Below are 15,590 nucleotides of genomic sequence, written 5' to 3'. Positions count from 1 at the left end.
TCTCTCTCTGTGTGTGTGTGTGTGTGTGTGTGTGTGTGTGTGTGTGTGTGTGTGTGTGTGTGTGTGTGTGTGTGTGTGTGTGTGTGTGTGTGTGTGTGTGTGTGTGTGTGCGTGCGTGCGTGCCTGCGTGCCTGCGTGCGTGCGTGCGTGCGTGCGTGCCTGTGTGCCTGTGTGCCTGTGTGTTTGTTTGTTCAGGCAGGCTATGAGGGGGTATATCAGGTCAGGAGTGCTAGAACAGGCTTTGAAATATCTGTAGCTACAGACACACAGCAGACAGTCAAGGTATCTTCAGGTTCAGACAGTGAAGGTATCTTTAAGGAGGTGACAGCAGGGTGAAGATGGTTCTGTGGATCATTGTGAGCTCTGTGCTCTTTCATGGTGAGTAGATCTAATGAATGATGTCACTATGATGACTAAACTGTATCGGGCCGGCACTGGAAATATCTGCGATGTGGGGTTCTAACAGAGCAACATCAGCAGAAGTAGCAGGAACAGGTTCAGCAGTAGAGTTGGTAACAATCAGCAGAATGTCAAGCACATGCTTTTAGATGAAATTCATATACAAATAATTCAGTTTAAAGGTGATACACCATGCATTTAAAAAGTATTTATGTCATATTGTTTATGTCCCAAAAACGTTTTTCAAAAGGTTTGAGGCTAAATTACCACTCCTGAATAGAGAGCCTCTCTCATTTTTGAATGGCTCTCAGAGCATTTCAGCTGCAGTACCACCTTTGGCCTGAACTGCGCCACCCCCCCCCCAAAAATCTTTTTGAAAACATTTTTTTTTTTGAAAAAAAATCTTTTTGAAAAAAAATCTTTATTTTTTTATTTTTTTTGTGATGACGTCACAATCGGCAGATGACGTCACAATCTGCAGCAAATCTGAACAGCCTGTTTTGAGAACCCGTGGGATACTTTTAACCTTCACCTTCTCAAAACCAGAGAAAGACACAACGGTCAGAAATGGGACTTTGTGAGGATAGAAGGTACTAGTGGGACCCCAAAAAAAGGTTTTAAAATAGGAAAAGTGAAATTTCATGGTGTATCACCTTTAATATTGGGTAATATTGCTCATCCAGACAATGGGCCTGATTCACCAACTTACTTACGAACCTTCTTACGTTACATTTCTTCTCAGACCCTCTTAAGACGTTTTTTTTAAGAAGATTTGGCATACAGCGATGTTTCCTTAGCTGTGATTTGTTCTTATGTTAAGAAAGATTCTACGCACACTGTAGAGCACTCTTAGGGTGGCCTTTTAGTTAATAATAAGTGTGACAGTTTGTACAAAAATATGTATTCTACCACTTTTTCTAGTCACGTGTTCAAATACTGGATTCTGATTGGCTAAATTCCGGAGGTTATGAGAGGACAACTGCCGCAAAGTTGTGTGAGGAGATCAATGCGCCTCAGTGTACATCCGGGGACTTCAGGAGGTAGTCGGAACACCTTTCCCCCAACCAACAAATGAAGGTCGCAGCGGTCCTATGTTTACTAACGTGCGTACTATCGTCGCCGATTTATTTGGATCCAATGCAATCCGCCAACTTTAAAGCCCCTTTTCTCTGAACCTATGCCTTTCTGGAAGCGAACAGCCTCTATTTACGGCCGGAACGGTGCTTTTAACTGACGTTAGCTTAGCTGTAAGCTAGACGCATGGATTAGTATGGAGTTGGCGCCATCTGTTGGTGAGTAGAAGATGTTGTTGGTGGAACTATCTGCTGTCTCGCGGAAGTTTTATAGGCAATAATGATTGTAACTTAAGATCCTTGCAAGTTACAACTATGTGTTTTCTTTCATGTATACGGGAAAAAGTGGTAGAAAAGCTATTTACCACTCGGGGTCGGACATTATGCTCTCATAATGTCCTGAGTGAGGGTGTTATCGGACTCGGCTGCGCCTCGTCCGATAACACCCTCACTGCGGACATTATGAGAGCATAATGTCCTCTCACTCGGGGTAAATTGCTTACTTCTTTAAGTTTCTTCAATTCTACAGTTGTATAATATATGATTTAAATCACAATAATACTATATTTGTATCATATATTTAGAGCAGCGGTTCTCAAAGTGTGGTTTGGGGACCCCCAGGGGTCCTTTAGGAAGTTCCAGGGGGTCCACAGTAAAACGAGGATCAGTTTTACCACTTTAACCCCGTTTTAAACTTTGTTTGAAAATAGCCGATCTACAAGCTCACAACGTGTTTACCATTTTGAGCTTGTAGATTGGATATTTTTTCATAACTCTTGAAAGATATTCCTAGGCAGAACATATTTTCAGGTGAGGGTCTGCAGAATGCATGTCAATTTGGGGGTCCTTGACATGAAAATGTTTAGAAAAACTGCTTTAGACTTTTGTTTTCTTTTTTCAACAGGTCTGAAAATGTCATCCCAACCCTAACAGACCCGGTTGAGTTGAAGCCCAAGCCCCATACTCACCCCCTAACACCCCCCCCCCCCCCCCCCCCCCTCCACACCCACCCACCCAATAGCCCAACTGCCTACACCCTCACCCCCATATCCCAACAGCCGCCACACGCCCATTTTTCAAATGTTTGGAGTCTGGTTCTCCACCATCTTTCTTGACTTAGTTCTCTTAACTTCATTTCTGTCGTGCCTTATATCCACAAGTTTCCCCGGGGGTTTACTGGAGACTATCAGGACCAAACTTCCGGGTTTAACAGCAGACATACAAGCTCACGTCGCGTCGCAGATGCAACCCGTTGTGAGCTTGTAAATCGGCGGCGGAACCTCGATGCAGACGTTTGCGCAATGCACTATGGGGCGTTGGAAACTCGTGGATAGGGATTTGTGGGCAGGTTCCTATGGAATAGGGATGCAAATTAGGATATGTGGGGCGTCTATCTATGATAATTGGGATTACCTGGCACATCCCTTCAAGTTAGGAGGATTGGGATTCATCATGATAAGAACATAGTTAAGAACAATTTTGCCTTCCTAACAGGGACGGACTGGGACTAAAATTCAGACCAGCCCCCACAACCTGCACGCGCGAAGATACTTTACCGGTCGAGGGCGGCACATATAAATACACAAGCATTTAATAGAGCCTAGTTCTTCCACGCGCCAGAATAGTACCCCCAATCCCGGCAGAGTAGTTCCGGTGCAGCACATTGAGTGACCCTGTCTTTCCCTAATAGGACTGATCGTGGATAGCTACTGGGACGTAAGTCGGGACTTGATCAACCCCGGCTGGGTCACCTGGGCGAGGGTGTATGATGTTGCGAGACCCGAAACACCCGTCGACCCCAGGCTACATCACTGATGATACGTCCCAGTTGCATACTTGTGATGTTTTTTTTTTTCATTATTAGTTCTATTTATAGTGGCTCATAGGAATAGACTATGTGACAACCAGGAATAGTTTGGTGACCACCGGAGACTCGGTTGACGGCCGGAATTTAGACGGCACCCGGGAGCAGGTTGGGTTAGCGTCCCAGCCTGTGTCTTCCGTGAGGAAGAAGCCCAACAAATCCACGGTGAGGCTTTAGGAGGGCCATTCAACTGCAGCAGCTGAATGGAATGTTTGGATTGGGGTCTGGTGCAACGCACAGGTTCTGAACCTGGTGAGAGCAGGAGAGGACCTGGTGAGACGTAGGAGGAGCCCGGCCAGGAGTCAACCCATAGAGCCTAGTTCTTCCACGCGCCAGAATAGTACCCCCAATCCCGGCAGAGTAATTCCGGTACAGCACATTGAGTGACCCTGTCTTTCCCTAATAGGACTGATCGTGGAAAGCTACTGGGACGTAAGTCGGGACTTGATCAACCCCGGCTGGATCACCTGGGCGAGGGTGTATGATGTTGCGAGACCCGAAACCAGGGCCGGACTAACCATTGGACTAAGCTGTGCTTAAGCGCCAGGGCCCGCCGCTTGGAAGGCCCTGTGTAAATCAAATTAAAAAATATATATCTTTTTTTTTTCCCGCATCGTTATTTCTATGACGAGGTCTATGGTGACGAGTCAGTGAAGCCGTTGTGCAGACTCTCTCTGACTCTCTCTCTCTCTCGTTATGGTTCATGTTCATGCTCTCTCTCTCTTTCCCTTTCTCTCCCCCTCTCTCTCTTTGGCCAAGTGCCGGTAAACAACACACACCCCCTCAACTCAAACCCGCCAAGTCTGAACTGAAGTAAACAGGAAGCACAGACAGGTAGTGCAGTGGTAGTATCAGCAAACGAATATAACTAGCAAAAATATTATATCAAAAAGACCAAGACTATCAGACTGTGAGTAGCCTACAAAAAGAGTTTTAAAGTAGGCTAAATTAATCCCGGGACTGGGAGCAAGGAGTCGGAGGCGGAGGAGAATGTTGGCTGCAGTGCAGCCACACCAAGTTAGAGGAATTAATTTACCCAAAACCAGTGCAGCCGCAAGGATGATTTAGAGGATTTTCAGAGGATTTTCAGAGGCTCATCTCAGTAAGGCCTGCCGTGTTCATTTCTGAAAGGTAAGGCTTGGCAGCTGCCCATTATTATTTTTTATTATTTGCTGTGGTTGATCATGATCAGTAGCTGTTGCTGACTGATGCGGCTGTCTGCACACATTTTGTGTATCGTGTGCTTGTGTGTAGTTATATGCACAACGGCTGTGCTGAGTGCTGACTTGACCTTTGTGTGTTTAATGGAGAGAGATCTGACTTTTCTTATTTCGTTTGAGGAGCTGGACTTGTTGGTTAATATAGGCTCGTTTCTGTAAAAGATTACAATACTTTAGCAACCTGTGGATAGTTTGGTTGCTTTAACCTGCTTGTTTTAAGGTATCTCCTCACCAAACAGCCGACAAGAAACTCTTTCCAACTCCTGGCAGACTGGCAGTCGGTGGCATTTAGTGGCAAACTTGGCATTTAACAGTTGTGCAATGGCAGATTGCATTCAAACGAGACAGTATGAGCCTGCTACGTTAAACTGGGCGGTGTTGCCAGGTTTTCTCATTATAAGCGACTTTGGCCTAATTTTCCTGTAAATTCTCTAGTCGTGGGTTGCTTTTGTTTGGGCTTGTTTCTGAAGTGTAGTTGCTTATTTGGCCTTGCTTTCAACATTCTTCTAGACAATAGCTAATGTAATAGAGTTCAAGTGGTGAAACTGTTGGGCTTGTTTTCATAGACCTGGTCGCTTGTTTCACTCACAGAGTTTGGCAAGCTTCTCTCGTCAAAACAGCGCAGCAGGGCTATTACTATTTTCCTTTGGACTCGATTGGTATAGGAATTGAGAGTTGAGATTGAGAATGATATTTAGTAAAAATGTGCCACAGGAAAATGTATCTGTGCTGTTAAAAGTCAGCTTTGGTTATATTACAGTAGCCTACAATTATACGCACTCTACTTTCTTCCCTTCCCTACCCCTATCACCCCACCCCACTGTAAATCCACAGAATGCCTAATTTGAAACAGTAGCATATGCCCTATATGTTGTTATTTAACATTTCTGGTGCTAACGTGGCATCTCCTCTCCTTCTCTTGCCTTATATTGTTGAATAGTTAATGCGATGGTTTAATGGGGGGGGGGGGGGGGGGCGGGGGCGGCTCCGACGGTGCTTGAATAGAGTGCCACTTCTGGGGGGGGGGTCGGCCGTATGGTCGGGTCGGGCGGGGGGGGGGGGGGGGGGGGGGGGTAGCGGGGGGGCCCTTTGATTTGGAGAAGCGCCAGGGCCCGAAAATCCTTAATTCGCCACTGCCCGAAACACCCGTCGACCCCAGGCTACATCACTGATGATACGTCCCAGTTGCATCCTTGTGATGTTTTTTTTTTCTTTTTTTTCAATACCCCAACTTTTACAGACAACATAAATGATAACTACACAACTACACGATCCATACATTGTATAAGTTAGCGTACAGTTCTCACCACCAACAAGCGTATGAGTATGAACATGATTAGTGCCAAAATGTGTCAGAACGTTGGCTAGTTAGCTAATGAATGGAAAATAAGCATATTGATCTGAGAATTGGACAAACAAGTTGCAGTAGGCTCAGGGGCGGCCTTAGTAATCTGGAGGCCCGTTTCAAGAGCTATTGATGAGGCCCCCCCGCGCCGCCGCCAGCGCATCGAGGCCACAGTAGCCGCGCAACAATCGCACACAGAAGTTGACCTATAGTCAATGACTGGCTGCTATTTATATATTATTATTATATCACTACATAATGTTATAGCTGGTGTTATATTAACAAGGATATATGATTATTAAAAAGTGTTATAAGAGTGTTGCAAGTTGAACAAGGCTTGCTGGCTAGCTCTTGGAGGCCCCCTGGTGGCTGAGGCCCGTTTCAATTGAAACTGGTGAAACATAGCTAAGGCCTCCCCTGAGTAGGCTATAGGCTACTGTATGTTATATACTAGAGCATGACTCAGACACCAAACTGAGACTCTGCACGCAGAACTCTGCAAATCTATACTCGACTTGAATTGATATGAGGGGACTGCCCATAAGTCTGAAGGTTCATTAGTCCGAAGGTTCATTAGACCAAATTTAGTTAGGGTTACTGAGGTTAGGGTTAGGGTTAGAGTTAGGCATAGTATTCTTAACAGATTCTGACTAATGAACCTTCGGACTAATGAACCTTCGGACCAATGCCATGGCATCTGATATGATATAGTATGATTGTCAGTTCACACTGAAATGTGTCTTACGACACAGTAACCATGTATTCAAAACATAACATTTGCAACACATCAAGGCATATTTGATAGTTTTACTTGTAATAGAGTATTTCTACATGGTGGTATTGATAGTTTTACTTGTAATAGAGTATTTCTACATGGTGGTATTGATAGTTTTACTTGTAACAGAGTATTTCTACATGGTGGTATTGATAGTTGTACTCGAGTACTTGTGCTTTTACTCATTAATGTGTTGATGTTTCTCTCCAGCTCTCCAGGTGTCTCTCATCACACCAGGTAAACAAACATCAACACATAAATGGATAAATGAATAAATGAATAAATGAATGAATTAATAAATTAAAAAATTAATACATTAATAAATGACTAAATGAATAAATGAATAAATGGTAGATTGTAACCTAGAAGGTTTTGCTCTGATCAAAGTAATATATTACTTTATGTGTGTGTGTGTGTGTGTGTGTGTGTGTGTGTGTGTGTGTGTGTGTGTGTGTGTGTGTGTGTGTGTGTGTGTGTGTGTGTGTGCGTGCGTGCGTGCGTGCGTGCGTGTGTGTGTGTGTACAGATGGTGGTGTCAGGTTGGTGGGAGGAGCCCGACGCTGTGCCGGTGCGGTGGAGATGAAACACCGGGGACAGTGGAGACCAGTGGTGGGGTTAGGGTTAGCGCCCCTTCATTTTTATCCTAACTGGAGCCCTGAGATAACATCAGTAGTGTGCAGACAGCTGGGATGTGGATCTGATGGCTCTGGACGATGGAGACGTGGTCCTGCGAATCAACGTGTATGGTTGATTAATCCAGAGTGTGACGGGGGAGAATCTGCTCTGATGGAGTGTAATGCATCAGCGGGGAGTTTTAGCTCCCCCTACACTCGGCATCTGACCTGTGCAGGTAGTCTGGAGCTATTTGCATTGAAACGTGGGCTGCCCCAGGGGCGTCACAAGGGGAGGGAAAGTGGGACTGAGTTACTGGGGCCCAAGGTGGAGGGGCCCTAATAACTTTATCTATCGAAAAATAGCAGATATACAAGCTCACAGCGCGGCACCGAGTGCCGCGCTGCGAACTTGTAGATCTGCTATTTTTGAAAAGTTGTGAAATTGTGTGAAAATCTTTGAATATAATTTATGTATTTTTTAAGCGAACATTAATTTTCTAACTCAAATTTTGCTTCTGGGGGTCCCTGGAACTAAATATTTTGAGATCGGGGTCCGTGGCCAAATACATATCATCTTGGGGGTCCTTGACATAGGTTTCTTGCACACATTTTCACGATTTCACGACACGCTGTGAGCTTGTATATCTGCTATTTTTCAATAGTTAACATTCATGGGGGGCCCGCAGTGAATCCTTGTACCCAGGGCCCAGAATTTGGTGTGACGCCCCTGGGCTGCCCAGTAGGTGGCGTCCACAGTAGTTGTTGCACCATGTAAAATGTGACGGTAGGAAGTGGGAAGTGGGAACGTTCCTGGCTCCTGCAGGGTCGCTGCAATATAAATAAACCGAATCTACGTTGAATCAACCCGTTCAAATAACCATTCCAATCCAATCCAATCCAATCTTTTTCATACATAGGAATATTATAATAAGGGCTTAACGATTTCAGTTAATGTTGTTTGTGTCGTGGTCTAGCTGAATCTTGTGCATTTGACTGCAAGTCACCACCATAGATTACACTATCATGTTGCATTAATCATTGTATTGTTTTGTTTAAGTCTATAGTGCAGCGTGCAGGTATGTAACCAAAATGGCAATTATAAAATAGGCTATACATAGGCTAAAGCTCACCTTATTGTGTCAGCAAGCAATGCTACCGAGTAACGACAGTCGTTAACGCATTAGTCCCGACATTAGCATAATACACTGCCATGATTGTCGAGTAGCAGTTAAGGTCGGTTCATACTTTGACCGAAACCGCCGTTTTCGGTCAAAAGGTCCCTTTCTACCATAAAATTGTATCCCTCGGGAGTTCTGAAAAGCATTGGACCGAACGAGAGTTCGGAAATTTGCACGTCGGAAAACACAACTCACCGAACATTTCGGTCGAAGTATGGAGAGGCCTTAAATCTAAGTACCCAGAATAAGCAGCAGTCAAACAATGGAAAGATGCCGTGAAAATAGCTAGCCTACCTCAAAACACCACCAAAGTGGCTTGAGTTGTTTTTACAGCTCTATGGTAGTAGCCTACTAACATGTAATCACAAAACCCATGAAATCCCATAGTATGGCCCAAACAATAATATTCCATTACCTAAATTAATCAAATCAGTAGGCTTACATATCTAACATATAGCCCTCCACTATATTTCACAGAAATACCAGACTACCCAGCCTGTTTCCAAACAGCATCCTTGCCAATTCTAAGTCGTTTTAGAAATGTAAATGAAAATCCCAAACAGCTCAACGTGTGCCTAGAGCCTATTTACACATTCTCTATTAAACATAATAATTCTACAGACGCCATTCCATGTAGATGGCTTTGCATTTGAACAAAAACACCATGCCTGAGAACATTAAATAGGTCTAAAGTGGAATACCATCATCAATGTCAAGGAATATAACTTGCAGATTGTTAAGTAATGCTGACCAGGAATATTACTTTTAGTGTGTAGCTATAGCAGTTCCTTTTATTATGCTATATACATCTATACATACAATTTAGAACTGCAGCCAGCGGTATTTATTTGTTGTCAGACACGACCAAATGCAGCACTCCAATTGGCTAGGACTGATCACGTGGCACACATAGTTCTTAACCGGAAGTGCGTCCGGCGGTCAAATATGTCCGACCGGAAACGTGCTGCGGCACAATAGTTCCGCCACAATAGTTCCCCCCCCCCCCAATTTTTTATTTTTTATTTTAATTTTTTTTAACTTTTTCTTTTTCAATTTTTTTCTTTAAATTTTTTTAACTTTTTTTTTTCAATTTTTTAATTTTTTTTATTTTTTTTACTTTTTTTGAAAAAAAAAGTTTTTTAGTAAAGAAGCGGGCGTGGACTCTAGATGTGAGCGGCCCGAAGGGCCGCGAACCTCTAGTCATTATACAAATAACATGAAATCTAAATTTGTCAATGAAGAGGCAACTGAAATAGAGAGACTGATGTAGATTCATAGTAATACAGCACTTTCCCACAGCACATGTAATTAAGACAGATTGTAGTATTCTACATATGCATATCAACAACAAAAAGGTCCAGGCAAGTATAATAACAGGCTTTATTTGTACACCCAGAGGATGTATATTGACCAGAAGAAGTCAAGTGGGTCCAACACTCCCTAAGATGCCACCAAGATGGAAGTCACAGCTCTTCTCTTCAACCAGTCCATGGCAAAAGGAACTTCCGTCTCTGGCTGCTGCAGGCTGTGTGAATGAAGTGAAAAACAACACATCACAACATTGAAACAGCAATAATGATTGAATTGGTTTTGACTTCTACATATTTACAATTAGAAATGAGCCAATATTTATAAACGGTCTCTTTATTTAAATAATAATAATAAAATGGTCAAGTAGCCAACAATGTGTGTAGAGTCTGACTGACTGACTGTGTTTTGTAGTTGGACAGCAATCTTGTTATTGCTATCAAAATATCAATGGCGATCATTAGAAGGCTATGATACCCTTCATTTTAAGTAAGGACAAAACATCTATTGTCTATAAAGTACTCGGAATGCCAGGAACACACCTAGTCTACTTGGCACCTTATAATCCAAGGCTTTTACTCAATGTGATTATCAGCAATCATGGCGACAGCCCAATTCTATTGTGTTGCAAAGTGATGGCTGATGGCCCCTTTTGATGGGCTATTTTTAAATAGCCTAGATATAAAATAAGGCTAAAGTGCTCTATGTATGTTTTATAATATTATCTGCAAAGTAACTAATAACTCAAGTTGTCAAATAATTGTAGTGGAGTAAAAGTACAATATTTGGATCCGAGATGTAGTAGAAGTATGAGTACTGGAAATACTAAAGTACAGTACTTTTTAATGTACTTAGTTACTTTACACCACTGATGTCTGGCCATATCACGCCAACAAGAACTGTGTAGGCCGTTTGAAAATAGCAGATCTACAAGTGTCGCGTTGCTGTAATTTATTCAAGTCAATTTAATACAGACTTTTACTTTAGAGTGTACTGTTATGCATCGCAGTACTGTATTGATACTTTTACTTAAGACAAGCAGAAATGACAACATATACAGTTAGTCATATATTGATAATCTGATGAAGGTCTAACAGACCTAGACGTGCTTATATTCCCATTAAAAATGTCTTGCATTTGGAATATAATTCTAGAGAGATGAAGTTGATGATAAAACATGATACAGTTTTACTAGAGAGATTAAATTGATGATAATATATGATACAGTTTTACTAGAGAAATTAAATTGATGATAATACATACAATGTAAATATTACTGGATAGATTAAACTGATGATAATGCATGACACAATGTTAATGTTACTAGAGAGATTAAATTGATGATGATATGCGGTACAATGTTAATGCTACTAGATAGATTAAACTGATGATGATACATGATACATTGTTAGAGCTTAAATACAATACATGATACAATGTCACTAAAGAGATGAAGTTGATGATAATACATGATACAATTTTACTAGAGAGATTAAATTGATGATAATACACGATACAATGTTAATGTTACTGGATAGATTAAACTGACGATGATACATGATACATTGTTAGAACCTACATTGATAAGTACAATACAGGATACAATGTTAAAGAGATGAAGTTAAAGGGGAAGACCACCCATTTTCAATATTGAACTATGTCATTAATATACCTTAGAGGAGTTGTGTGGAAATTTAAAAAAAGTTCCCCATCTTCTGTGTTGCCTAGAACTGGAGGATTGATTTTAGGGTTTGTATTGTAAATTACAACTTGATGACATCACACATTGTACTTTACAATACAAACCCCAAAATCAATCCTCCAGTTCTAGGCAACACAGAAGAGGGGGAACTTTTTATTTTATTTATTTCCACACAACTCCTCCAAGGTATATTAATGACATAGTTCAATATTGAAAATGGGTGTTGGGCAAACAGTGGTGTAGCCTATGTGAGGAGTCAGGATGCATTTGCACTCTCACTTGTAAACCTGCTATGCAAAGCAGCCATTTGAGTTGTTGGCTTGTTAATCATGTTCTAGAGCAGTGGTTCTCAACCTTTTCAGGCCGCGACCCCCCAAATAATCATATTTTAACTGGGGACCCCCCACCCAGACGAGCACTAAGAGTTGAGGGTTTACATTTTGTATAACACGGTTCTATTGTGAAAATAGCCGATCTACATTCTCACAACGCCTCGCAATGCGAGGCGTTGTGAGCATGTAGATCTGCTATTTTCACAATTTCTGCCTCTAATATTTGACACTATGGCGTTAAAAAGGCATTCAAAATTGTCTATACACTTTAATAACTTTATGTTGGTTTGTTTACTGTTGAGTGAGAAAACAATGTTGCACATTAAGCTAATCATCTTGGGGACCCCCGAAAATAATTTGGGGACCCCCCTGGGGGTCCCGACCCACAGGTTGCGAACCTGTTCTAGAGTGTAAACCTGCTATGCAAAGCAGCCATTTAGTCCATGGGCCATACAAGATGTCGGTATCTGAAAGGTGGCAAAGGTTACCATGCATTTATATTTTGGTACGATAACCCTCTGAGATACAGGTAAATTGGTGTTATCAGCCGCTAGAGTTGGTGTCCCATTAACTTAATATACCGGGGGAAAAAAGCAAAAACAATATCTGCTTTAAGTATGAGGGGTCAAACTAGGCGTTTTTCATGATTCTGAATCCATTGCAAGCATGTGTTTTGCACAAAAAACATTCCTTGGGCTAAAACTGTCCCCACAAAAGTGTGAAAACTGATGACTCATCAGTTTTCATCACTAAAACATTTTGCGGGGCTGTTAACTCATACTCTGCGATCCCCGTCGAAACCGTTGATTTCCCGCTGTACCACGCTGCGATGCCCGTCGTTCCCGGAAATTTAATTAGCTTTAATCATTATGAAACAATTAAAAGTATGATCGCTGTATATCACCGTTTCGGAGTCTTAGGCCCACCCCCTAACTGTATCCGGTCGTATTTCCTGTTTAGACCGGATCTAGGTTTCCATATCCGGTCTGAGAGCCCATCGCAGCTGCCGTCCCATAGGTTTGCATTGTAAACAGAGGAAGGAGCTGCACGGCCATATCTTCGTCTTTTTTCACACGTTTTTAGGGCCCGAGCACACACAGTGTGAGAGGACCCTATTGTAATTGCAATGTTTATTCTTATTCTCCGAAAAGAATCGCGTTTTTGAGGCGCAATACGTACTCCAAAAGTTGCGCAACTTTGCATGCAAATCACAAGTGGCGAAAATGTACGTAATTAAAAATAATCAAAAGGGGGCGTGGCCTAATGGCTCAATAGCGCCCCCTACAAAACTTCGTGCCTCAAGCCCCACTATACGGTTTCACCTACAAGTACAAAAATCGGTACACACCTGTATCATGTCCGGACTCACAAAAAAGTCTCTTGGCGCCATGTCCGAAACCAAACAGGAAGTCAGCCATTTTGACTAATTAGTGGCGTTTTGGCGCATTTTCGGTCGTTTTCTCATGTCGCACTTTAACGAACTCCTCCTAGGGGGTTAATCGGATCAACTTCAAATTCGCTCGGCATACTCAAGACACCTTAACGATGAAAAGTTGTGCGAATCGTGAGTTTTCGTAAATTGGCGTGCCCGTGGCGAAGGGTCAAACTTCCTTTGCCAAACAGGAAGTGCCCTTCGCCAAACAGGAAGTGCCTCTCTAACTCATGAACCGTTTGTCCTACAGACTCGTGGCTGATGTCATATGACTTGATTAAGAGTCCTTAACCTTAATTGGCGCTTCCTTTGCCAAACAGGAAGTGCCCTTCGCCAAACAGGAAGTGCCTGTATAACTCATGAACCGTTTGTCGTACAGACTCGTGGCTGATGTCATATGACTTGATTAAGAGTCCTTAACCTTAATTGGCGCTTCCTTCGCCAAACAGGAAGTGCCCTTCACCAAACAGGAAGTGCCTCTATAACTCATGAACCGTTTGTCGTACAGACTCATGGCTGATGTCATATGACTTGATTAAGAGTCCTTAACCTTAATTGGCGCTTCTTTCGCCAAACAGGAAGTGCCCTTCGCTAAACAGGAAGTGCCTCTATATCTCAATAACCGTGTGTCGTACTAATGCTAATGCTAACAAATGCTAATGTTAACTAATGCTAATGCTTACACATGCTAATGCTAACAAATGCTAATGCTGATTCTACAATTCTATTGCTAATTGGCTGCTAACCCTTGTGACGTGGGTAGAGCTGCGAGGGCCCGGTCATTGCTGCTTGCAGCTTTAATTTTATATTTGATAGTTGTTTGATTCTTGTGCCCGCCTGGCATATGATCCGCGCACATATCGTCTGCTATGTGGGCGAACGTGCCCACGTGTTACCATAGCGCACAGCTGCTGTTTCCAACGTTTTCTTATGTAAATACTGGCGGATTCAGCAGGATACTGCCTGGCAACGGATTTGTCTATTCCAATGGATTTTTTTTTATTCGAAAGCTGTCATCTTGTCTACCGGTCTACTACATGAGTCGCGCACAGATCATGCACTATGCGTGCATGTGCCCACGTTAAAAGGTAAGGACAATTTGGCAGCTGCTTACTACAGCTATGTTTAAAATGGCAGCAAAATTGTTAATGGGACACCATCTCTAGCGGCTGATAACATAAGCATGCGTTGATTTTGTTTTTAAAACCTAATGGTTATTACTGTATGCCAATATGATTAAACTAGTGTTGGGTAACCAGAGAGTGGGCACATAAGAACCAGGTAGACCTATATGTTTTGGAAAATTGAGAGAAATAAAATATAGGACTACACTACATGCAAGTATCTCCTTGCAAGTTCCATTAGGAGGTGTCCCGTATTTGAAACTGGGAGTTGGCAACCCTACCCACAAACCAGTAGCCACAGCCTAACAGGCTATTTAAGCAGAGACGTTGTGGACGACGGCTACAGCGACCGGACATGAATCGGTGCTCGATATATAAACCTCGCTGCCGTAGCAGTCAGTTCTACAACGGCAGAAGGCACCTCTTCACGTAGCGCTCACAACGTCGAGATCAGCTGATTGATTTTACTACTGTGGACGCATTTTTTGCATGAACTCGGGTTATAATTACACTGTATTGTTATTACTGCTTTTCTCCTTTTTTGTGAAGCAATCGTGATGTTTGTTCTTTACATGTGAAGCACTTTGAGCTGCAGTCTCTGTATGAAAGGTGCTGCTATATAAATAAAGTGTGTTATTATTATTAGTATTATTGTTAGGCCTTATTATCTGGGATAAATGAATTCAGTGAACAGTCCACTAACTGTGCGAAAGTAAGATAGGCTACACTTTTCCACACAGCATGTTGAATAAGCTCTGCCGCGAGCTGTCCCCATCTAGCTCAGTCGGCTGACTCAAAGACTAGAACAGGATTTCTCAGCCCCTACGAGGCATCAACTTCAGTCAAAATAAACTAAACTACTTCGCTACTCACCTATCCAAAGGTCGCTTTTCGTTGTTGAACGTCTATTCTCCGCGGTGGGCAACCTCTCAGCACCAAACCCACTCTGTAAAATATATTATTTTTGTCATGAAATAAAACTCACCCACCTCTAACCACCGCAGACATAGCCCGGGAATAAGCGGCGGTTGAGTTGGATGCGTTTTATTTCATGCCAAAAATAATGTATTTTACAGAGTGGGTGGGGTGCTGAGAGGTTGCCCACCGCGGAAAATAGACTTTCAACAACGCAAAACTACCGTTGGTTTGGTGAGTAGTGAAGTAGTTTAGTTTATTTTGATTGAAGTTGAGCCCTCGTAGGGGTACAGAAATCCTGGTCTAGTCT

The 15,590-nt window shown here is 42.6% G+C and overlaps 1 long non-coding RNA gene across 1 annotated transcript; it reads left to right on the top strand.

Annotated features, from left to right (window-relative positions):
• Nucleotides 1–212: 212 nt before the first annotated feature.
• Nucleotides 213–10,154, top strand: LOC308301332. Its single transcript, XR_013962874.1, has 4 exons — nt 213–378; nt 6,887–6,913; nt 7,202–7,525; nt 9,864–10,154. It is a non-coding gene; the product is annotated as an uncharacterized lncRNA (long non-coding RNA).
• Nucleotides 10,155–15,590: the final 5,436 nt, after the last annotated feature.

Source organism: Nannobrachium achirus, assembly GCF_963921795.1.
Source record: "Nannobrachium achirus genome assembly, chromosome: 16".
Classification (NCBI taxonomy): domain Eukaryota; kingdom Metazoa; phylum Chordata; class Actinopteri; order Myctophiformes; family Myctophidae; genus Nannobrachium; species Nannobrachium achirus.
The sequence above is the reverse complement of the archived record's forward strand: the minus strand, read 5'-3'. Positions and strand labels throughout refer to the sequence as shown.